The sequence below is a fragment of the Pseudophryne corroboree genome, chromosome 5 (genome assembly GCF_028390025.1).
Source record: "Pseudophryne corroboree isolate aPseCor3 chromosome 5, aPseCor3.hap2, whole genome shotgun sequence".
NCBI classification, from domain to species: domain Eukaryota; kingdom Metazoa; phylum Chordata; class Amphibia; order Anura; family Myobatrachidae; genus Pseudophryne; species Pseudophryne corroboree.
The window spans coordinates 547,508,744-547,532,984 of NC_086448.1; the positions used below are offsets into that span (position 1 = coordinate 547,508,744).

At 48.8% G+C, this 24,241-nt stretch overlaps 1 protein-coding gene across 2 annotated transcripts in view; it reads right to left on the reverse strand.

Moving 5' to 3' along the window:
* The window catches only part of DEK (DEK proto-oncogene), a 522,032-nt gene that overhangs the window by 225,807 nt on the left and 271,984 nt on the right, over positions 1–24,241 (reverse strand). Inside the window, exon 1 of one of the 2 annotated variants that reach the window (XM_063923231.1) lies at positions 22,352–22,733. The exons of the other annotated variant lie outside the window; for it this stretch is intronic. The gene's annotated coding sequence lies outside the window, so the exon portion shown is untranslated. Of the gene's footprint in view, positions 1–22,351; positions 22,734–24,241 lie in introns of those variants that run through there. 2 annotated transcript variants of the gene reach the window in all.

Here is a 24,241-nt window from a genome sequence, read left to right on the forward strand (position 1 = left end):
GGCATATCTGGCACTGTGGGCACATGGCACTGTGGGGGCATATCTGGCACTGTGGGCACATGGCACTGTGGGGGCATATCTGTAATCTGGCGCTGTGGGGGCATATCTGTATCTGGCACTGTGGGCACATGGCACTGTGGGGGCATATCTGTATCTGGCACTGTGGGGGCATATCTGGCACTGTGGGCACATGGCACTGGGGGCATATCTGGCACATATCTGTATCTGGCACTGTGGGGGCATATCTGGCACTGTGGGCACATGGCACTGTGGGGGCATATCTGGCACATATCTGTATCTGGCACTGTGGGGGCATGTGTATCTGGCACTGTGGTGGCATATGTGTTTGAGGTTTTACCTGTGGGGGCCAATGTGTTATTTCGTGTGAGGCAGTCATTACACTCTGTGCAGCAAGGCTACGTCCCTTTTTTTTTGTTATACCACGCCCACTTTGTTATACCACGCCCCTTTTGGCACACGCTATTATTCCTCCTAGGTAGATCACAAAAGCTTTTTAGCTTTCACAGTAGATCACCGACTCCAAAAGTCTGGCCGCCCCTGACCTAGGCCATAGCACAGTCCCCTGCAGGGAAAGCAAATACTGGCTCAGGAAATCCATACTTCAAAAGGGCTCCAGTTCACACCCTGTCCAGTGATTTATATAATACAGTTTGAAAACCAGCAAGTTAAATAGAATAGATGTTTAATACCTATACAGTTTTTGGGAGGATTAAAAATTCACCTCAGGGTCACGCCCATGCTATCAATTATAATACCGTGCAGAATTTACTCAGGGCACACAGTTACGATACGTGATTGTAAGTCCTGCTGTAACCCATGGCGACTCCCACCGCGGCCATGAAAGTTGCACCTGGATCCCTCATTCTGGCACCGCACATAGGTACCTTGTGGTTGTGTCTGGAGGCCATGAGGGCCACATCCTGAAGACCCCATTTTTCACCAGAAGTTGAAAGATGTCTGGGTGTAGAGACCACTCTCCGGCGCACACATCTTGGTGACTAAAGAAGTCTGCTTCCCATTTGAGGATCTGACCTGCTTGGGATGCCCATTCCACCGGGCGAGTATGAGGCGGTGGAGAAGCCTGGAGTGGAATTTGTAGTACTCCACCATGTCGAAGGCAGATACCATGGATCCCAAGGTCTGCATCGGGGAGTAGATAGAGACTTTGAAATTGCCACAACGGAGGGCTGGAGCTGACGAGAGGAAGCCTCAGTTGTAGGGGCTGGGGTAAACTTAGAAGGTTGAATCAGACCCTGAGACAGGCATATGAGATACAGTATAAATGCCGAAGATGTGACCACGACAAATGAGATTAAAAAAAATAAGAATTTACTTACCGATAATTCTATTTCTCGGAGTCCGTAGTGGATGCTGGGGTTCCTGAAAGGACCATGGGGAATAGCGGCTCCGCAGGAGACAGGGCACAAAAGTAAAGCTTTTACAGGTCAGGTGGTGTGTACTGGCTCCTCCCCCCATGACCCCCCTCCAGACTCCAGTTAGGTACTGTGCCCGGACGAGCGTACACAATAAGGGAGGATTTTGAATCCCGGGTAAGACTCATACCAGCCACACCAATCACACCGTACAACTTGTGATCTAAACCCAGTTAACAGTATGATAACAGAGGAGCCTCTGAAAGATGGCTTCCTAAACAATAACCCGAATTAGTTAACAATAACTATGTACAAGTATTGCAGATAATCCGCACTTGGGATGGGCGCCCAGCATCCACTACGGACTCCGAGAAATAGAATTATCGGTAAGTAAATTCTTATTTTCTCTATCGTCCTAAGTGGATGCTGGGGTTCCTGAAAGGACCATGGGGATTATACCAAAGCTCCCAAACGGGCGGGAGAGTGCGGATGACTCTGCAGCACCGAATGAGAGAACTCCAGGTCCTCCTTTGCCAGGGTATCAAATTTGTAAAAATTTACAAACGTGTTCTCCCCTGACCACGTAGCTGCTCGGCAGAGTTGTAATGCCGAGACCCCTCGGGCAGCCGCCCAAGATGAGCCCACCTTCCTTGCGGAATGGGCCTTAACAGATTTAGGCTGTGGCAGGCCTGCCACAGAATGTACAAGTTGAATTTTGTTACAAATCCAACGAGCAATCGACTGCTTAGAAGCAGGTGCACCCAACTTGTTGGGTGCATACAGTATAAACAGCGAGTCAGATTTTCTGACTCCAGCCGTCCTTTAAATGTATATTTTTAAGGCTCTGACAACGTCCAACAACTTGGAGTCCTTCAAGTCGTCTGTAGCCGCAGGCACTACAAGAGGCTGGTTCAGGTGAAACGCTGATACCACCTTAGGGAGAAAATGCGGACGCGTCCGCAGCTCTGCCCTATGTCGAATGGAAAATTAAATAAGGGCTTTTATAAGACAAAGCCGCCAGTTCAGATACTCTCCCGGCCGAAGCCAGGGCCAGTAACATAGTCACTTTCCATGTGAGATATTTCAAATCCACATTCTTTAGTGGTTCAAACCAATTGGATTTGAGGAAATCTAAAACTACATTTAGATCCCACGGTGCCACCTTAGGCACCACAGGAGGCTGTATATGCAGTACTCCTTTGATAAAAATCTGGACCTCAGGGACTGAGGCCAATTCTTTTTGGAAGAATATTGATAGGGCCGAAATTTGAACCTTAATAGATCCCAATTTGAGACCCATAGACAATCCTGATTGCAGGAAATGTAGGAAAACGACCCAGTTGAAATTCCTCCATCGGAGCACTCCGCTGCTCGCACCACGCAACATATTTTTGCCAAATACGGCGATAATGCTTCGCGGTGACTTCCTTCCTTGCCTTTATCAAGGTAGGAATGACTTCTTCTGGAATGCCTTTTCCTTTTAGGATCTGGCATTCAAACGCCATGCCGTCAAACGCAGCCGCGGTAAGTCTTGAAAAAGACAAGGACCCTGCTGAAGCAGGTCCCTTCTCAGAAGTAGAGGCCACGGATCGTCCGTGACCATCTCTTGAAGTTCCGGGTACCAAGTCCTTCTTGGCCAATCCGGAGCCACTAGTCTTACTCCTCTTTGCCGTATAATCCTCAAAACCTTTGGTATGAGAGGCAGAGGAGGAAACACCTATACCGACTGGTACACCCAATGTGTTACCAGCGCGTCCACAGCTATTGCCTGCGGATCTCTTGACCTGGCGCAATACCTGTCCAGTGTCTTGTTGAGGCGAGACGCCATCATGTCCACCATTGGTTTTACCCAACGGTTTAATAGCATGTGGAAAACTTCTGGATGAAGTCCCCACTCTCCCGGGTGAAGGTCGTGTCTGCTGAGGAAGTCTGCTTCCCAGTTGTCCACGCCCGGGATGAATACTGCTGACAGTGCTATCACGTGATTCTCCGCCCAGCGAAGGATCCTGGCAGCTTCTGCCATTGCCCTCCTGCTTCTTGTGCCGCCCTGTCTGTTTACATGGGCGACTGCCGTGATGTTGTCCGACTGGATCAACACCGGTCTTCCTTGAAGCAGAGGTTTCGCCTGGCTTAGAGCATTGTAGATTGCTCTTAGTTCCAGAATGCTTATGTGAAGAGACTTTTTCAGGCTCGACCACACTCCCTGGAAATTTCTTCCCTGTGTGACTGCTCCCCAGCCTCTCAGGCTGGCATCCGTGGTCACCAGGATCCAATCCTGCATGCCGAATCTGCGGCCCTCCAATAGATGAGCCTCCTGCAACCACCACAGAAGGGATACCCTTGTCCTCGGCGACAGGGTTATCCGCAGGTGCATCTGAAGATGCGACCCTGACCATTTGTCCAACAGATCCCTTTGCATGGAATCTGCCGAAAGGGATTGCTTCGTAAGAAGCTACCATTTTTTCCCAGGACTCTTGTGCATTGATGTACAGACACCTTTCCTGGTTTTAGGAGGTTCCTGACCAGGTCAGATAACTCCTTGGCTTTTTCTTCGGGAAGAAAAACCTTTTTCTGAACTGTGTCCAGAATCATCCCCAGGAACAGCAGACGAGTTGTCGGCATTAATTGGGATTTTGGAATATTCAGAATCCATCCGTGCTGCTTTAGCACCTCTTGAGATAGTGCTAAACCCATCTCTAGCTGTTCTCTGGACCTTGCCCTTATTAGGAGATCGTCCAAGTATGGGATAATTAATACGCCTTTTCTTCGAAGAAGAAATATTATCTCGGCCATTACCTTTGTAAAGACCCGAGATGCCGTGGACAAACCAAACGGCAGCGTCTGAAACTGATAGTGACAGTTTTGTACAACGAACCTGAGGTACCCCTGGTGTGAGGGGTAATTGGAACGTGGAGATACGCATCCTTGATGTCCAAGGATACCATAAAGTCCCCTTCTTCCAGGTTCGCTATCACTGCTCTGAGTGACTCCATCTTGAACTTGAACTTCTTTATGTACAGGTTCAAAGACTTCAGATTTAGAATAGGCCTTACCGAGCCATCCGGCTTCGGTACCACAAAAAGAGTGGAATAATACCCCTTCCCTTGTTGTAGAAGAGGCACCTTGACTATCACCTGCTGAGAATACAGCTTGTGAATGGCTTCCAAAACCGTCTCCCTTTCTGAGGGGGACGTTGGTAAAGCAGACTTCAGGAAACGGCGAGGTGGCTCTGTCTCTAATTTCAACCTGTACCCCTGAGATATTATCTGCAGGATCCAGGGATTTACCTGCGAGTGAGCCCACTGCGCGCTGTAATTCTTGAGACGACCGCCTACCGCCCCCGAGTCCGCTTGCGAAGCCCCAGCGTCATGCTGAGGCTTTTGTAGAAGCCGGGGAGGGCTTCTGTTCCTGGGAAGGAGCTGCCTGTTGCTGTCTCTTCCCTCGTCCTCTGCCTCGTGGCAGATATGAATAGCCCTTTGCTCTCTTATTTTTAAAGGAACGAAAGGGCTGCGGTTGAAAGGTCGGTGCCTTTTTCTGTTGGGGAGTGACTTGAGGTAGAAAGGTGGATTTCCCGGCCGTAGCCGTGGCCACCAAATCCGATAGACCGACCCCAAATAACTCCTCTACGCATCGCCTGTCCACTGTCGTGTCCATAAAGCTCTTCTGGCCGAAATGGACATAGCACTTACCCGTGATGCCAGTGTGCAGATATCTCTCTGTGCATCACGCATATAAAGAAATGCATCCTTTATTTGTTCTAACGACAGTAAAATATTGTCCCTGTCCAGGGTATCAATATTTTCGATCAGGGACTCTGACCAAACTACCCCAGCACTGCACATCCAGGCAGTCGCAATATCTGGTCGTAGTATAACACCTGCATGTGTGTATATACCTTTTTGGATATTTTCCATCCTCATATCTGATGGATCTTTAAGTGCGGCCGTCTCAGGAGAGGGTAACGCCACTTGTTTTGATAAGCGTGTTAGCGCTTTGTCCACCCTAGGAGGTGTTTCCCAGCGCTCCCTAACCTCTGGCGGGAAAGGGTATAAAGCCAATAACTTCTTTGAAATTAGCAGTTTTTTTATCGGGGCACCCCACGCTTCATCACACACGTCATTTAATTCTTCTGATTCGGTAAAAACTACTGGTAGTTTTTTCACACCCCACATAATACCCTGTTTAGTGGTACCTGTAGTATCAGCTAAATGTAACATCTCCTTTATTGCCAAAATCATATAACGTGTGGCCCTACTGGAAAATACGGTTAATTCGTCACCTTCACCACCGGAATCAGTGCCTGTGTCTGGGTCTGTGTCGACCGACTGAGGCAAGGGGCGTTTTACAGCCCCTGACGGTATTTGAGGCGCCTGGACAGGCACTAATTGAGTGTCCGGCCGCCTCATGTCGGCAAACGACTGCTTAAGCGAGTTGACGCTATCCCGTAATTCCACAAATAAAGGCATCCATTCTGGTGTCGACCCCCTAGGAGGTGACATCCTCATATTTGGCAATTGCTCCGCCTCCACACCAATAACGTCCTCATACATGTCGACACACACGTACCGACACACAGCAGACACACAGGGAATGCTCTATACGAAGACAGGACCCACTAGCCCTTTGGGGAGACAGAGGGAGAGTCTGCCAGCACACACCAAAAAGCGCTATATATGACAGGGATAGCCTTATGATTAAGTGCTCCCTTATAGCTGCTTTTATATTAATATATTGCCATTTATTTTGCCCCCCCTCTCTGTTATACCCTGTTTCTGTAGTGCAGTGCAGGGGAGAGACCTGGGAGCCTTCCTGACCAGCGGAGCTGTGACAGAAAATGGCGCCGTGTGCTGAGGAGATAGGCCCCGCCCCTTTTTCGGCGGGCTCGTCTCCCGCTATTTAGTACATTTAGGCAGGGGTAAATATCTCCATATAGCCTCTGGGGCTATATGTGAGGTATTTTTAGCCTTTTTAAAGGTTTTCATTTGCCTCCCAGGGCGCCCCCCCCCAGCGCCCTGCACCCTCAGTGACTGCCGTGTGAAGTGTGCTGAGAGGAAAATGGCGCACAGCTGCAGTGCTGTGCGCTACCTTAAGAAGACTGCAGGAGTCTTCAGCCGCCGATTCTGGACCTCTTCTTGCTTCAGCATCTGTGAGGGGGCCGGCGGCGTGGCTCCGGTGACCATCCAGGCTGTACCTGTGATCGTCCCTCTGGAGCTTCATGTCCAGTAGCCAAGAAGCCAATCCATCCTGCACGCAGGTGAGTTCACTTCTTCTCCCCTCTGTCCCTCGTTGCAGTGATCCTGTTGCCAGCAGGAATCACTGTAAAATAAAAAACCTAAGCTAAACTCTCTAAGCAGCTCTTTATGAGAGCCACCTAGAATTGCACCCTTCTCGGCCGGGCACAAAAATCTAACTGGAGTCTGGAGGGGGGTCATGGGGGGAGGAGCCAGTACACACCACCTGACCTGTAAAAGCTTTACTTTTGTGCCCTGTCTCCTGCGGAGCCGCTATTCCCCATGGTCCTTTCAGGAACCCCAGCATCCACTTAGGACGATAGAGAAAAAAAAAATCTATGGATTTTATTGAGCACAGTTCTTTAAACACAGCAGTAGTACTTTGGTTATTTCTGCATTCATTATACAGGTATTCGTGTACAGTTCCTTAGAGCTTGCAGAATGGTGGATGCCACAGGGCACTGGTAATATCAGGTACAGTTCTTATAGACCAGGAGTTGGTATGTCCTTAACCAGAGAACCAGTCTGCAGGATACAGAAGTAGAGATAAGGAACTAGCCAGCAGGTGTTTCTTAGAAGCTGGCAATACTGGGTAATGTGGTAGACTGCTGGGCGTACCAGCCAGGAATGACAAAGGCAGAGCACTGAGGAGTCAGGCGGCACCGCAAGGTGGAAGGCTGGTGCGGGTCTCTAGTGGAGGTTGAGAGCAAGAGCTGGAAACCTGTAACAGCAATGTCCACAGCAAGGAGAGACCTGGTAACACAAGGTTTGACAACCAAAGCACTGACAGATTCTAGGCCCAGACACAGGATATTTATACCTGCAGGGAGGCAGGCATTGGCTGAGCAATCATGCAGATTTCAGTGGAGCAGCGGATTGGAGTAAAGTGAACTATATGACTGAAACCAATATGGCTGCGCCCATGCAGCACTTGGAGGGAAAAGTTCATTTGAGAAAACCATGTGGAAGGTTCAGTAGTAATGGTGGTGGATGCCGCCGAGAGCAAGAGCCACCACACAGACAACTTGTACACTGGAACTCCCAAGCGACATCAGAAGCCGCAGCAGACAGTAGACGCTATCCTGAAGACTCTGTGAATTGCAAACAGAGGAGCGGCGGTGGGACGGAGACGCCAATCTGAAAACAACATGAGGCCACAGTGACAATGCTGCGGGACGACAGGAGGGAAATACAGATTATGGAGCTCAGCTACACCGCTGATATCCAGCCCTGGCACGCTGAGCCAGCCTCAGGAGACATTTGGATGTTAAGTAATGGCTTCCAGTTACCCGGATCGTGACAGAAATAAGTTGTGGATGCCCAATTGTAGTGATGTAATCTTGTCCGGAGGAAGGAAGATGCATTGCACTTTAACGTACAACAGAGCTCAGTGATGGAGCATTCTCCGAGATGGGATGAGAGAGGACATGACTCAGTTGATCAGCCAACCGTGACTGAAGGAATGACATTGTCACCTGGAGAGGATGGTTGAGGACCTCCTAAGAATGTGCAAGAGGAGGTGGTCGCCCAGGTAAGGGAGTATCCGAATTCTCTGCTGCCGAAGGTGAGCAGCCATCACCGCAGTGAACACCCTGGGGGCTGTGGAAAGGTTGAAGGGTAGGCCCTAAAACTGGAAATGCTGGGAGCAGAGCCAGGCTGTTTTCGCCAGATAGCATCGTTCACCACCTCCTCAGATCTTACTGAATGTTGAAGAGATCTGAGGAGGCAACAAACGACCCACGGGAGCACACATCGCCATCATCCGTATACATGCCACTTTTTGTGTATCATTCTGATCGGTTGGCAACGCCCGCATCGTTAAAACATTGTGCCGTGTGTAGGCACCTTTACTTAGAGTGATAAGTAAATTCTTATTTTTGTTGCTACTATATTTTACCGATAATTCTATTTCTCGTAGTCCGTAGTGGATGCTGGGGACTCCGTCAGGACCATGGGGAATAGCGGGCTCCGCAGGAGACAGGGCACATCTAAAAAGCTTTTTAGGTCACATGGTGTGTACTGGCTCCTCCCCCTATGACCCTCCTCCAAGCCTCAGTTAGGTACTGTGCCCGGACGAGCGTACACAATAAGGAAGGATCTTGAATCCCGGGTAAGACTCATACCAGCCACACCGTACAACTTGTGATCTGAACCCAGTTAACAGTATGATAACAAAACGAAGTAGCCTCCGAAAAGATGGCTCACAACAATAGTAATTACCCGATTTTTGTAACAATAACTATGTACAAGCATTGCAGACAATCCGCACTTGGGATGGGCGCCCAGCATCCACTACGGACTACGAGAAATAGAATTATCGGTAAGTAAATTCTTATTTTCTCTAACGTCCTAGTGGATGCTGGGGACTCCGTCAGGACCATGGGGATTATACCAAAGCTCCCAAACGGGCGGGAGAGTGCGGATGACTCTGCAGCACCGAATGAGAGAACTCCAGGTCCTCCTTAGCCAGAGTATCAAAATTTGTAAAATTTTACAAACGTGTTCTCCCCTGACCACGTAGCTGCTCGGCAAAGTTGTAATGCCGAGACTCCTCGGGCAGCCGCCCAGGATGAGCCCACCTTCCTTGTGGAATGGGCATCTACATATTTCGTCTGTGGCAGGCCTGCCACAGAATGTGCAAGCTGAATTGTACTACAAATCCAGCGTGCAATAGACTGCTTAGAAGCATGAGCACCCAGCTTGTTGGGTGTATACAGTATAAACAGCAAGTCAGACTTTCTGACTCCAGCCGTCCTAACTATATATATATTATATATATATATATATATATTTTTTTTTTTTTAGGGCCCTGACCACGTCTAGTAACTTGGAGTCCTCCAAGTCCCTAGTAGCCGCAGGCACCACAAGAGGTTGTTTCAGGTGAAAACGCTGACACCCCTTCATGAAGAAACTGGAGACGAGTCCCAGTTCTGTCCTGTTCAAATGGAAAATTTTAATATGGGCTTTTGTAAGACAAAGCCGCCCATTCTGACAATCGCCTGGCCGAGGCCAGGGCTAACAACATGGTCACTTCCCATGTGAGATATTTGTCAACAGCATGGTCACTTTCCATGTGAGATATTTCAAATCCACAGATTTGAGCGGTTCAAACCAATATGATTTTAAGAAATCCCAACACTATGTTGAGATCTCACGGTGCCCCTAGGGGCACAAAAAAGCTGTATATGCAATACATCCTTTACAATCTGGACTTCAGGAACTGAAGTCAATTCTTTCTGGAAGAAAATCTACAGGGCCGAAATTTAAATGTTAATGAACCCCAATTTGAGGTCCAAAACACTCCTGTTTTCAGGAAGTGTAGAAATCGACCTAGTTGAATTTCCGTCGTGGAGCCTTCCTGGCCTCACCCACGCAACATATTTTCACCACATGTGGTGATGACGTTGTGCGGTCACCTCCTTCCTGGCTTTGACCAGGGTAGGTATGACCTCTTATGGAATGCCTTTTCCCCTCAGGATCCGGCATTCAACCGCCATGCCGTCAAACGCAGCCGCGGTAAGTCTTGGAATAGACATGGTACTTGCTGAATCAAGTCCCTTCTTAGCTCCCCAGGCCCTTCGTCCTCTGTGAGCATTTCTTGAAGTTCCGGGTACCAAGTCCCTCTTGGCCAATCCGGAGCCACTAGTATAGTTCATACTCCTCTATGTCTTATAATTCTCAATACCCTGGTTATGAGAAACAGAGGAGGGAACACATACACAGACTGGTACACCCACGGTGTTACCAGAACATCCGCAGCTATCGCCTGAAGGTCTCATGACCTGGCGGAATACCTGTCCCGTTTTTGTTCGGGCGGGACGCCATCATGTCCACCTTTGGTCTTTGCCAACGGTCCACAATCATGTTGAAAAACTTCCCTATGAAGTTTCCACTCTCCCGGGTGGAGGTCATGCCTGCTGAGGAAGTCTGCTTCCCAGTCGTCCACTCCCGGAAAGAACACTGCTGACAGTGCTATCACATGATTTTCCGCCTAGCGAAAAATCCTTGCAGTTTTCACTGCCCTCCTGCTTCTTGTGCCGCCCTTCTGTTTACGTGGGCGACTGCCGTGATGTTATCCCACTGGATCAATACCGGCTGACCTTGAAGCAGAGGTCTAGCTAAGTTTAGAGCATTATAAATTTGCTCTAAGCTTATTTATGCGGAGAGAATTCTCCAGACTTAATCACACTTCCCTGGAAATTTTTTCCCTGTGTGACTGTTCCCCAGCCTCTCAGGCTGGCCTCCGTGGTCACCGGCATCCAATCCTGAATGCCGAATCTGCGGCCCTCTAGAAGATGAGCACTCTGTAATCACCACAGGAGAGACACCCTTTTCCTTGGATATAGGGTTATCCGCTGATGCATCTGAGGATGCGATCCGGACCATTTGTCCAGCAGATCCCACTGAAGAGTTCTTGCGGGAAATCTGCCGAATGGAATTGCTTCGTAATAAGCCACCATTTTTACCAGGACTCTTGTGCAATGATGCACTGACACTTTTCCTGGTTTTAGGAGGATCCCGATTAGCTCGGATAACTCCCTGGTTTTCTCCACTGGGAGAAACACGTTTTTCTGGACTGTGTACAGAATCTTCCCTAGGAACAGTAGACGTGTCGTCGGAAAAAGCTGCGATTTTGGAATATTTAGAATCCACTCGTGCTGTCGTAGAACTACTTAAGATAGTGCTACTCCGACCTCCAACTGTTCTCTGGACCTTGCCCTTATCAGGAAAGCATCCATGTTTCTTTTAAGAAAAATCATCATTCCGGCCATTACCTTGGTAAAGACCCGGGGCGCCGTGGACCATCCAAACGGCAGCGTCTGAACTGATAGTGACAGTTCTGTACCAGGAACCTGAAGTACCCTTGGTGAGAAGGGCAAATTTGGACCTGTAGGTAAACGTCCCTGATATCCAGTGACATCATATCGTCCCCTTCTTCCTGGTTCGCTATCACTGCTCCGAGTGACTCCATCTTGATTTGAACGCTTGTATGTAAGTGTTCAAATATTTCAGATCTCACCGAGCCGGTTGGCTTCAGTACCACAATATAGTGTGGAATACTACCCCCTTCCTTGTTGTAAGAAGGGTACTTTGATTATCACCTGCTGGGAATACAGCCTGTGAATTGTGTGAGGGGGAGACGTCTCGAATTTCCAATGTACACCTGGGATATTACATGTAGGATCCCGGAGTTCCCTTGCGAGTGTTGCTGAAACTCTTGAGATGACCCCCTACCGCACCTGAGTCCGCTTGTACGGCCCCAGCGTTATGCTGCGGACTTGGCAGAAGCCGTGAGGAGCTTCTGTTCCTGGGAATGAGCTGCTTGCTGCAGTCTTCTTCCCTTTCCTCTCCCCCTGGGCAGATATGACTGGCCTTCGCCCGCCTGCCCGTATGGGGACGAAAGGACTGAGACTGAAAAGACTGTGTCCTTTTCTGCCAATATGTGACTCGGGGTAACAAAAGGTGGATTTTTCAGCTGTTGCCATGGCCACCAGGTCCAATGGACCGCCCCTTTATACGGCAATACTTCCATATGCCGTCTGGAATCTGCCTCACCTGACCACTGTCGTGTCTTCGTCTGGCAGATATGTACATCACATTTACTCTTTGATGCCAGAATGCAAATATGCCTCTGCGCATCACACATATATAGAAATGCATCCCTAAAATGCTCTATAGTCAATAAAATCCTGTCCCTGTCAAGGGTATCAAAATTTTCAGTCAGGAAATCCGACCAAGCCCCCTCAGCGCTGCACATCCAGGCTGAGGCGATTGCTGGTCGTAGTATAACACCAGTATGTGTGTATATACTGTTATGATATTTTTCAGCTTCCTATCAGCTGGCTCCTTGAGGGCGGCCGTATCTGGAAACGGTAACGCCATGTTTTTTATATGCGTGTGAGCGCCTTGTCCACCCTAAGGTGTGTTTTCCAACTCGCCCTTACTACTGGCGGGAAAAAGGGTATACCGCCCATAACTTTCTGTCGGAGGAACCCCACGTATCATCACACACTTCATTTAATTTATCTGATTCAGGCAAAACTACAAGTAGTTTATTCCCACCCTACAAAATACCCTTATTTGTGGTACTTGTGGTATCAGAAATACGTAACACCTCCTTCATTGCCCTTAACATGTAACTTGTGGCCCTAAAGGAAAAATACGTTTGTTTCTTCACCGTCGACACTGGGGTCAGTGTCCGTCGACCGACTAAGGTAAATGGGCGTTTTTACAAGCCCCTGACGGTGTCTGAGACGCCTGGACCGATACTAATTTGTCCGCCGGCTGTCTCATGTCGTCAACCGGCTTGCAGCGTGTTGACATTATCACGTAATTCCATAAGTAAGCCATCCATTCTGGTGTCGACTCCCTAGAGAGTGACATCACCATTACAGGCAATTTTCTCCGTCTCCTCACCAACATTTTCCTCATACATGTCGACACACACGTACCGACCTACAGCACACACATACAGGGAATGCTCTGATAGAGGACAGGACCCACTAGCCCTTTGGGGAGACAGAGGGAGAGTTTGCCAGCACACACCAAAAGCGCCATAATGTATACAACAACCCTAGAAGGTGTTGTTTCTATATATGGGCTCTTAATATATAATTATATCGCCAATTTATGCCCCCCTTCTCTTTAACCCTGTTTCTGTAGTGCAGGGGAGAGTGGGAGCCTTCCTCACCAGCGGAGCTGGTCAGGAAAATGGCGCTGAGTGCTGAGGAGAATAAGCTCCGCCCCTTTCACGGCAGGCTTTTCTCCCGGTTATTAGGAAAACTGGCCTGGGTTAAATACATACATATAGCCTTAATGGCTATATGTGATGTATTTATTTGCCAAATAGGTATTTATATTGCTGCCCAGGGCGCCCCCAGCAGCGCCCTGCACCCTCCGTGACCGTGTCAGTGAGCCGTGTAGCAACAATGGCGCACAGCTGCAGTGCTGTGCGCTACCTCTCTGAAGACTGTGAAGTCTTCTGCCGCCTGTTTCCGGACCTCCGTTCCGCCGTCTTTCTTCAGCGTCTGTAAGGGGGATCGGCGGCGCGGCTCCGGGACGAACCCCAGGCTGACCTGTGTTCCGACTCCCTCTGGAGCTCAGTGTCCAGTAGCCTAAAACTTCAATCCTCCTGCACGCAGGTGAGTTGCAAGTCTCTCCCCTAAGTCCCTCGTTGCAGTGATCCTGTCGCCAGCAGGAATCACTGATTAGAAACCTAAAAAAAAACTTTACTAAACAGCTCCTTAAGAGAGCCATCCAGTTTGCACCCTTCTCGGACGGGCACAAAAACCTAACTGAGGCTTGGAGGAGGGTCATAGGGGGAGGAGCCAGTACACACCATGTGACCTAAAAAGCTTTTTAGATGTGCCCTGTCTCCTGCGGAGCCCGCTATTCCCCATGGTCCTGACGGAGTCCCCAGCATCCACTAGGACGTTAGAGAAATTATACTTAATAAAGGCTTACGACCAGCTGGAAATGGCACTTTAATCATCTCTATAAATTTTCAGATTGTATTTTTATGTTCTGTAATACTGTACAGTACACAAATTATGCAAACCAAAAACAAAGTTATCAAGTTGAAGTTTAATTTACTGTAGAACTTTTCTATATTCAGAATAAATAAAAACCAATAACCTGTATTAAGTATGCCGCTCCTCGCGTAACCAATTTATTTAATGTCCTAGTCATAGGAACGGAACTCTGTCATTAAGTTAGGAGCACCAATATTCTGAAAATGCTCTTGGAAGCATAACAAGCTTGATTCAATTTTACTAGAAGTCACTGGAGACCCAGTCCCTTGTAAATATAGCAAGAAGTCAACCTTTTCCCTAAGGTTGTAGTCTTTAGGCAAACAAAATTAAGCATTGCAAATAGTATTCCCAGTAGCGGGGAGAGCTCACAAAAAACAGCTAGAGGTGGGACGTACAAGTTTATCTTCTTGCTCCACCTGATGCCATAATACACAAATATATAGATAATTCTGACAAGCGACAAGAGGACAGCCCTATATAAATGCTCATGCATATGGAGGTGGTGGCTTTTTTCGCATGTTTACCGAGAAGGAGACACAAACTTTCCTTGCAGCTTCAGGAGCTGCAAGGAAAAGTCTGCAATAAAATGCAACCTTTGGAGTTTAAAGGGAGGGAAAACCCACTGAAGTCATCTGCATTTATGTAGAATCAATGGGTTAGCGCAGTTTATCCAAGTATTTACTACATGTTGAAAATAAGAATTTACTTACCGATAATTCTATTTCTCATAGTCCGTAGTGGATGCTGGGACTCCGTCAGGACCATGGGGAATAGCGGGCTCCGCAGGAGACAGGGCACATCTAAATAAAGCTTTTAGGATCACATGGTGCGTACTGGCTCCTCCCCCTATGACCCTCCTCCAAGCCTCAGTTAGGTACTGTGCCCGGACGAGCGTACACAATAAGGAAGGATCTTGAATCCCGGGTAAGACTCATACCAGCCACACCAATCACACCGTACAACTTGTGATCTGAACCCAGTTAACAGTATGATAACAAAAAACGAAGTAGCCTCTGAAAAGATGGCTCACAACAATAGTAATAACCCGATCTTTGTAACAATAACTATGTACAAGTATTGCAGACAATCCGCACTTGGGATGGGCGCCCAGCATCCACTACGGACTATGAGAAATAGAATTATCGGTAAGTAAATTCTTATTTTCTCTAACGTCCTAGTGGATGCTGGGACTCCGTCAGGACCATGGGGATTATACCAAAGCTCCCAAACGGGCGGGAGAGTGCGGATGACTCTGCAGCACCGAATGAGAGAACTCCAGGTCCTCCTTAGCCAGAGTATCAAATTTGTAAAATTTTACAAACGTGTTCTCCCCTGACCACGTAGCTGCTCGGCAAAGTTGTAATGCCGAGACCCCTCGGGCAGCCGCCCAAGATGAGCCCACTTTCCTTGTGGAGTGGGCCTTTACAGATTTAGGCTGTGGCAGGCCTGCCACAGAATGTGCAAGTTGGATTGTGCTACAGATCCAACGTGCAATCGTCTGTTTAGACGCAGGAGCACCCATCTTGTTGGGTGCATACAATATAAACAACGAGTCAGATTTTCTGACTCCAGCTGTCCTTGAAATATATATTTTTAATGCTCTGACAACGTCCAGTAACTTGGAGTCCTCCAAGTCGCTAGTAGCCGCAGGCACCACAATAGGCTGGTTCAAGTGAAAAGCCGAAACCACCTTAGGGAGAAAATGAGGACGTGTCCGCAGTTCTGCCCTGTCCGAATGGAAAATCAGATATGGGCTTTTGTATGATAAAGCCGCCAACTCTGAAACTCTCCTGGCTGAAGCCAGGGCCAATAGCATGGTTACCTTCCATGTAAGGTATTTTAAATCTACCGATTTTAGAGGCTCAAACCAATGAGATTTGAGAAAATTCAAAACTACGTTCAAATCCCACGGTGCCACTGGAGGCACTATTGGGGGTTGTATATGTAGTACACCTTTGACAAAAGTTTGTACTTCAGGCACTGATGCCAATTCCTTCTGGAAGAAGATTGATAAGGCCGAAATTTGAACTTTAATGGACCCCAATTTTAGGCCCATAGACAATCCTGCTTGCAGGAAATGTAAGAATCGACCCAATTGAAATTCTTCCGTTGGAGCCTTCTTGGCCTCACACCACGCAACATATTTCCGCCAAATGCGGTGATAATGTTGTACAGTCACTTCCTTCCTAGCCTTAATCAAGGTAGGAATAACTTCCTCTGGAATGCCCTTTTCTTTTAGAATCCGGCGTTCAACCGCCATGCCGTCAAACGCAGACGCGGTAAGTCTTGGAACATACAAGGTCCCTGCTGAAGCAGATCCCTTCTTAGAGGTAGAAGCCACGGATCCTCCGTGAGCATCTCTTGAAGTTCCGGATACCAAGTTCTTGTTGGCCAGTCCGGAGCCACCAGTATTGTTCTTACTCCTCTTTTCCGTATAATTCTCAGTACCTTTGGTATGAGAGGCAGAGGAGGGAACACATACACTGACTGGTACACCCACGGTGTTACCAGAGCGTCCACAGCTATTGCCTGAGGGTCTCTTGACCTGGCGCAATATCTGTCCAATTTTTTGTTGAGGCGAGACGCCATCATGTCCACCTTTGGTTTTTCCCAACGGTTCACAATCATGTGGAAGACTTCTGGATGAAGTCCCCACTCTCCCGGGTGAAGGTCGTGTCTGCTGAGGAAGTCTGCTTCCCAGTTGTCCACTCCCGGGATGAACACTGCTGACAGTGTTATGACATGATTCTCCGCCCAGCGCAGAATCCTTGCAGCTTCTGTCATTGCTCTTCTGCTTCTCGTGCCGCCTTGTCGGTTTACGTGGGCGACTGCCGTGATGTTGTCGGACAGGATCAACACCGGCTGACCCTGAAGCAGCGATTTTGCCAGGCTTAGAGCATTGTAGATCGCTCTTAGCTCCAGTATATTTATGTGAAGGGACGTCTCCAGGTTTGACCACACGCCCTGGAAGTTTTTTCCCTGTGTGACTGCTCCCCAGCCTCGTAGGCTGGCATCCGTAGTCACCAGGACCCAGTCCTGTATGCCGAATCTGCGGCCCTCTAACAGATGGGCACTCTGCAACCACCACAGGAGAGACAACCTTGTTCTTGGTGACAGTGTTATCCGCTGATGCATGTGCAGATGCGATCCGGACCATTTGTCCAGCAGATCCCACTGAAATGTCCGTGCATGGAATCTGCCGAATGGAATCGCTTCGTAAGAAGCCACCATCTTTCCCAGGACTCTTGTGCATTGATGTACTGACACAGTTCCTGGTTTTAGGAGGTTCCTGACAAGTTCGGATAACTCCCTTGCTTTCTCCTCCGGGAGAAACACCTTTTTCTGAACCGTGTCCAGAATCATTCCCAGGAACAGCAGACGAGTTGTCGGGGTCAATTGAGATTTTGGAAGATTCAGAATCCACCCGTGTTGCTGAAGCACTACCTGGGTTAGTGCTACACCGACTTCCAGCTGTTCTCTGGACTTTGCCCTTATCAGGAGATCGTCCAAGTAAGGGATAATTAATAAGCCTTTTCTTCGTAGAAGAACCATCATTTCGGTCATTACCTTGGTAAAGACCCGAGGGGCCGTGGACAAACCAAACGGCAGCGTTTGAAACTGATAATGACAGTCTTGTATCACGAACCTGAGATACCCTTGGTGTGAGGGGTAAATTGGGACATGCAGATAAGCATCTTTTATGTCCAGGGACACCATGAAGTCCCCTTCTTCCAGATTCGCTATCACTGCTCTGAGTGACTCCATCTTGAACTTGAATTTCTGTATGTACAGGTTCAAGGATTTCAGGTTTAGAATAGGTCTTACCGAACCGTCCGGCTTCGGTACCACAAATAGTGTGGAATAATACCCCTTCCCCTGTTGTAGGAGGGGTACCTTGACTATCACCTGCTGAGAATACAGCTTGTGAATGGCTTCCAAAACCGACGTCCTTTCTGAGGGAGACGTTGGTAAAGCAGACTTTAGGAACCGGCGAGGGGGAGACCTTTCGAACTCCAACATGTAACCCTGAGATATTATCTGCAGGATCCACGGGTCCACCTGTGAGCGAGCCCACTGATTGCTGAAAATCTTGAGTCGACCCCCCACCGCTCCTGAGTCCGCTTGTAAAGCCCCAGCGTCATGCTGATGGCTTTGTAGAACCCGGGGCGGGTTTCTGGTCCTGGGCAGGGGCTGCTTGCTGCCCTCTCTTACCCTTTCCTCTGCCTCGCGGCAGATAAGACTGTCCTTTTGGTCGCTTGTTTTTATAGGAGCGAAAGGACTGCGGCTGAAAAGACGGTGTCTTTTTCTGTTGGGAGGGGGTCTGAGGTAAAAAAGTGGATTTGCCGGCAGTTGCCGTGGCCACCAGGTCCGAAAGACCGACCCCAAATAATTCCTCTCCTTTATATGGCAATACTTCCATATGCCTTTTGGAATCCGCATCACCTGACCACTGTCGCGTCCATAAACTTCTTCTGGCAGATATGGACATCGCGCTTACTCTTGATGCTAGAGTACAAATATCTCTCTGAGCATCTCGCATATAAAGAAAAGCATCCTTTAATTGCTCTAGAGTCAATAAAATACTGTCCCTATCCAGGGTATCAATATTTTCAGTCAGAGAATCCAACCACACTACCCCAGCACAGCACATCCAGGCTGAGGCTATTGCCGGTCGCAGTATAACACCAGTATGTGTGTATATACTCTTCAGTGTAGTTTCCAGCCTCCTATCTGCTGGATCCTTGAGGGCGGCCGTATCAGGAGACGGCAACGCCACTTGCTTTGATAAACGTGTGAGCGCCTTATCCACCCTAGGGGGTGTTTCCCAGCGCGCCCTAACCTCTGGTGGGAAAGGGTATAATGCCAATAACTTCTTGGAAATTAGCAGTTTTCTATCTGGGTTAACCCACGCTTCGTCACACACGTCATTCAATTCCTCTGATTCTGGAAAAGCTACAGGTAGTTTTTTCACCCCCCACATAATACCCCTTTTTGAGGTACCAGCAGTATCAGAGATCTGCAAAGCCTCCTTCATTGCCGTGATCATATAACGTGTGGCCCTATTGGAAAATACGTTTGTTTCTTCACCGTCGACACTAGATTCATCTGTGTCGGTACCCGTGTCGACTGACTGAGGTAAGGGACGTTTTACAGCCCCTGACGGTGTCTGAGACGCCTGAGCCGGTACTAACTGGTTTTCCGGCCGTCTCATTTCGGCAACTGACTTTTGTAATGTGCTAACATTATCACGTAATTCCATAACTAAAGCCATCCATTCCGGTGTCGACTCCCTAGGGGGTGACATCACCATTACCGGCAATTGCTCTGCCTCCACACCAACATCGTCCTCATACATGTCGACACACACGTACCGACACACAGCAGCCACACAGGGAATGCTCTAATCGAAGACAGGACCCCACTAGCCCTTTGGGGAGACAGAGGGAGAGTTTGCCAGCACACACCAAAAACGCTATAAATGTATATAAACAACCCTAGAAGGTGTTGTTTTTGATATAAGCGCTTTTAATATATCAATATCGCCAAATTATGCCCCCCTTCTCTTTGTTACCCTGTTTCTGTAGTGCAGTGCAGGGGAGAGTCCTGGGAGCCTTCCTCACCAGCGGAGCTGAGCAGGAAAATGGCGCTGAGTGCTGAGGAGAATAAGCTCCGCCCCTTTTTCGGCGGGCTTTTCTCCCGGGTTTTAAGAAAACTGGCCTGGGTTAAATACATACATATAGCCTTAATGGCTATATGTGATGTATTTATTTTGCCACTAAAGGTATTTAATATTGCTGCCCAGGGCGCCCCCAGCAGCGCCCTGCACCCTCCGTGACTGAATCAGTGAGACGTGTAGCAACAATGGCGCACAGCTGCAGTGCTGTGCGCTACCTTCATGAAGACTGAGGAGTCTTCTGCCGCCTGCTTTCCGGACCTCCGTCTTCAGCGTCTGTAAGGGGGATCGGCGGCGCGGCTCCGGGACGAACCCCAGGAGGACCTGTGTTCCGACTCCCTCTGGAGCTAAGTGTCCAGTAGCCTAAGACTCCAATCCATCCTGCACGCAGGTGAGTTGGAAATCTCTCCCCTAAGTCCCTCGATGCAGTGATCCTGTTGCCAGCAGGACTCACTGAGATTTAAACCTAAAAAAACTTTGTCTAAGCAGCTCTTTAGGAGAGCCACCTAGATTGCACCCTTCTCGGACGGGCACAAAAACCTAACTGAGGCTTGGAGGAGGGTCATAGGGGGAGGAGCCAGTACGCACCATGTGATCCTAAAAGCTTTATTTAGATGTGCCCTGTCTCCTGCGGAGCCCGCTATTCCCCATGGTCCTGACGGAGTCCCAGCATCCACTAGGACGTTAGAGAAAAGCCAGTTTTATTAAACAGTCTTGGGTATGAAACACTGAACATTTTTCCCACCCAACAAACCATGCGGCTTTGTATTTTTCATATACTTGATATAATCAAAACTCTGGCATATATGTCAGTATGACAGGAAAGGCCCTGCTTCACCTCACCAAGGGGTCTATTCATACAGAAAACGAAAACAGAATTGCTACTTATCACTATACATCGCATCGCTTCGATGCGATGTATAGCTGTAATAAGTAGCAATTCATGTATACTCACCATTCCGACGATGCGCTGCGGTGACTGGGGCTCCTGCGGTGAGGTCATCTCCAGCGGTCCTTCCCAGCGATGCGTGGGTCCAGCAGTGGGTCCCTTTGCGCATGCGCAGGGTGTTGACCTCCCAGCAGGCCGCAGTGGTTGCTGGGAGGTCAGGGGGCGGAGCCAGCGCGAGGTGCAGAGCAGCGATCAGGGAAGCATTGAGCTTCCCTGATGTCTCCGCCCCGCAGTTCAGGTTACGCCGTCCTGAGATGGCGAACCTGAACTCCATGGAGAAGTGGAATGCAGAGCTTTCCGCACCTTCATGAATCGCACTCACCATACAAAAGGTATGGTGATGCGATTCAGGCACAGAGCGGGCGTACCGCTCCACGGTAACCGGCTCTGTGAATTGCAGTAGGCAGAAAAAAGCCCTGTTTAACGCAAAACTGGGCTTTTCTCTGCTGCATGAATAGACCCCCAAATGCTTACCACCTCACCTTGTTAAAATCCCTTTCACACTACCAATGCCAGATCCCATCCAAGAACTGGAAACAGGTCCTTCCTGGGTGGAATCTGGAATTGGACCCTGACAGGCGGCTTCCCAACCCGGCAATTTGCTGGGTCAGTTGCCATAGCGGGATGTTGTGGAGTTGGCAACGGGGACAGAGGCAGAGCTGGAAGATGAGCTCATCACCGCACCGCCTCTTCCCTATGTAGTGAAGGGGTCCCGGGTCGTATCGACCCAGGAGCCCGTTCACGCTGCCACTGACCCGGTATTTCGTACATGGCGCTTTCACACCACACCAGCAATATGCCAGGTTGATACTGGGTTATTTGTGCGGTGTTAAAGGGGGTATAAAATGGTAAAGCAGGAAGAGCTATATCGGCATAGTATGTGCCAGTATCATACATCTACCCCCACTGCCTGCCACTGCATTGTGTCTATGTTACTTTCATGACCAGGACCTGGAAGTGACATAACGAGAGGGTAGGAGAGAACTTCCACCCTTACAGCACCTAAATGTTTTCTCCGTTAATTTGAGTTGATTTTTATTTTTATTTTTTTATTTTTTCTATGCACCATTGGACCCTCGCGGGCTCGCCGCACTTCGCTTGCCACAGGTTACTATTCCACATAGTTTGTGACATGGACCCAGGGGCTTATGGGAAAGGTCCTCTCCACAAAGGGAAACTAGACGCTACCAATGCCACTGATACATCTGCAGCAGAAGGATTAGGATAGTATTTATTAGTATTTGACTAGATTAAAATTCATAATGTTTACAAACATGTAATGTTTGTGTTTCAGAAAGCATCAAGCAATAAAATACATGATATGCTGATGCACAACATACAAAGGGTAAACATGTACTGCCAGGCACTGGTTTACAGTGTATACAGAACAGACAGATCAATGCAGACCACATACAGGGTCTGCTGCTGCTGGCGGGATTCGCGACTCACATGCAGGAGAGATATGGCAGCGCGGTGTGCTCATGTCCCGCAGCAGGTTACACACACAGTACATACGGTACACAAACATATACTGTACACACACGGACGGACACGCGACAATAGACACTCACCCTGTACTCGGGTCGGCGTGGTATATAGTGGATGACGGGGAGATGCGGATTGGCGGATAGCTGTGCTGGAGCTCGGCGGGAAACGACAGCCAGTCGGTAAGAGCCGGCGCAGGGAGCCTCTTGCGGTCTCCGGAGAGATGCCTCAGGACGCACAGTGCGTATGTGACAGTACGGGGCTCCTCACTGTAACTGCGCGACGGCTGCTGCTGCTGTACAATATTTATTTATTTATTTATTTTGTGTTTAAAATGGCGGTGCTAGGGCAAAGCGGGAAAGCGGCGACCAACCACAGCGGGAGAGGAGGAGCTGGCGGCACCGGCGGGGGCTCGGGGAGGGAGGTCCCGGGGATGACACATAGGAAGGTGTGGCGCTAGTGTCGCCTTTCGCGCTGTACTGATGTCATGAGTGGGGCAGACACGGGGGAGTCCAGAGGCGCGGTCTGGCTGATATAAGCAACGCGCGGCGCCCGGAACACAGACAGACAGTGACACAGGGACGGTAGCTAGATGGTGGCTGGCGGGCTGCTGTCCCCAGCAGCCATGAGAACATAAACTGCATGAGCCGGTGTCTCCTTAAAGGATGAGAGAGGAGATAATATAGGCGGCCCCGGAAGGAGATGAGGGGATTATATAATATCCTAACACTGTTTACATGGAGGATATTAAAAATTTCCGGCTGAGAAAGATGCAATGTATGCTGCCTGCAGGAGACTGATAGCTTTATATATTGCACAAAATAATTGCATAGAAGAACTTCTAGTATTATCTAATCGGAATCAAGTGGTTTTATCCTGAACTTAAGAATTTTGTTTAGTCAAAATAAAGACAATGCTTAAGAGACTCTAATGGTGGGTACACAGGATGACGGGTAGTTGGGCCAAGTTGAATTCCTTTCAGCCTGGACCATGCCAGATTGTACACACTACGATGTAATGAAGCACAGATTGATACCTTGGGGGTCATTCAGACCTGATCGCACACTAGCTTTTTGTGCAGTGCTGCGATCAGGTCAGAACTGCGTATGCACCACAATGCGCACGCGCATCGCACGGGTACAAAGCGGATCGTTGCTGTGCGATGCTTTTAACGAAGAATCCATTTGCACAGCTGATGGCAAGGAAATTGACAAGAAGAAGGCGTTTGTGGGTGGTAACTGACCGTTTTCTGGGTGTGGTTGGAAAAACGCAGGCATGTTCAAGCGTTTGCAGGGCGGGTGTCTGACGTCAATTCCAGTCCTGGTCAGGCTGAAGTGATCGCAGTGGCTGAGTAAGTTCTGCGCAACTCAGAAACTGCACAAATATTTTTTGTACCTCCCGGCTGGACATGCGATCGCACACTTGCACAGCTAAAATACACTCCCCTGTAGGCGGCGACTATCTGATCACAGCGCTGCAAAAAACCCCTAGTGAGCGATCAGGTCTGAATTAGGCCCCTTGTTCAGTGCTTCATGTGCTGCACTTGGTTGCACATGATGTCTTCTGGCTGGCCATGCTGCAGGGCATCAAGGTGGGCAACTAACATGTTTACATGTGGAAAAAAACATAAGGAGCAAAGTGTGGAAAAAGTAACGTCAAAGTCCAGCCTATTACAGCATAATTTCCACCCTTTTTATTAATAAATAATAAATAAATAACTGCCTTATTATTTTACAAAACTGCTAAATTTAGCCTCATGTATGGCTTTTATTAACCAAGAGAGTGATGGGATCTGTGGTCTGTTTGTCTCTAAAGCTTTATGTTACGTATGCCTCCAAATGTCCTTTTCTCTTACGTCCTAGAGGGTGCTGGGGATTCCAAAAGGACCATGGATTATAGACGGGATCCGCAGGAGACATGGGCACACTATAAGACCTCGAATGGGTGTGAACTGGCTCCTCCCTCCACGCCCCTCC